This window comes from Sinocyclocheilus anshuiensis, unplaced genomic scaffold, assembly GCF_001515605.1.
Source record: "Sinocyclocheilus anshuiensis isolate Anshui unplaced genomic scaffold, SAMN03320099.WGS_v1.1 scaffold843, whole genome shotgun sequence".
Classification (NCBI taxonomy): Eukaryota; Metazoa; Chordata; class Actinopteri; order Cypriniformes; family Cyprinidae; genus Sinocyclocheilus; species Sinocyclocheilus anshuiensis.
The window spans coordinates 190322-191899 of NW_015547670.1; positions in this window are offsets into that span (position 1 = coordinate 190322).

Below are 1578 nucleotides of genomic sequence, written 5' to 3' on the forward strand. Positions count from 1 at the left end.
AAGAGGAGAGTTTATTAAATCTGATGGTGCTGCATTCTGTCAGTCTTTTTCAAAAACGCCCCAAGGGTTATTATGTAAGCCTTCTGTTTAAAAGAAAACTCCCTCATTAGAAGGGGATCTGAACTTCTACAAGCACATTGTTCATCCAGTCTTTAGCCTCATATTCATGTTCCACTTCCATTTAAACCTCAGCTCTTTCTCAGCACTTCATTTGCAATTCCATTTAATAATTGTTCAAAAACCGGGGATTTAAGTATGTCATTCAAAAGCTGTCAGATACAATGAAACTTAATGACATGTTTTGTGTCCATGGCAAAATTTCTTCTAGATACATGGCTGTGCATTCCAATGCACAGTATGTATTTTGAAAATTAAGAGTGTTTAAATTAATTATGTAGATTTTGAGTTGATGTCACTGTGCCATTTCACAGGAGAAAGCGATGACAGTGCCATGAGGGGAGCTGAGCGACAGGACATTAAATTGTGCAGTAGATAGACTTTGTGTGCTAACACTTGAGCCTTGACTAATGGGCTCATTTTACTATTACAAGCAATTCCAACACCTCAATCAGTCCCTAACATACACAAATAACTGATGATTAGAAGAGATACTCCTATGAAAACAGACACTTATCCATATTTATCTGAGTCTGGCTAGCATTGACACTCCACCAGTAGGGGTGTGACGGTGCACAGAAGTCATGGTTCAGTACGTACCGCAGTTTTGAGGTCACGGTTCGATGCGAGTTCGGTACAACAGGAAATGTACTTTTTCATTTATTTTGAACAGACAGTAGTGCTACATAGGGTTGGGCGATGTCTGCAAAATTGGCATCGGACGATGTCTACAGTGAAACATCGCAATGGACGATGACATCGGCGGGGGCAAGCGGGGGAGGAGGGGTGTGTCCGAAGCGTGAATCCTTATATGGGAAAACACGATTCCTAATACCGTTTCTACACCGGACGCGAGCGGCGCAACACAATACTATAGAACCACTGATCTATAATAGAGATTTATTATATGTAGATCAGTCTATAGAACTCATTATAATCAGTGATGCTGTCTACACTGGATGTCGCGTCCCTTGTAGACACGGTGCGATGGTTGCCTGTTACATCCTACACAACTGTCGCGTCCGGTGTAGACACGGTGTAACGGTTGCCTGTTACATCCTACAGTACATAACATTTCACTTACCACATAAACAGAGAGAAATGACTGAGGACGATGGCAAATGATTTGCAGATCCTCAGTACCATTGACAAACATATAAAATGTGTGGCAAGTACTGCCGCTCCATTGTATAAACAGAGTATGTGCAATCGTGAATCTCGAAAGTGAAACTAAAAGCGATCGTGCATTCAAAAGCATGATGCCCGTTTCAATGCAAGGTATAATAGCGGCTCCCTGATGCTGAAATATGTAGTATAATTAACCAATTATATAACTGCGAGGAAAAAAAATGTAATATATATTTTCCTCCCATCTCGTATTTATTTCCTTTAGGGGGTCCGCCTACACGTCATTTTCTTTACGAACACGGTATTGGGATGCGGGAGGAATGGGGGGGGGGG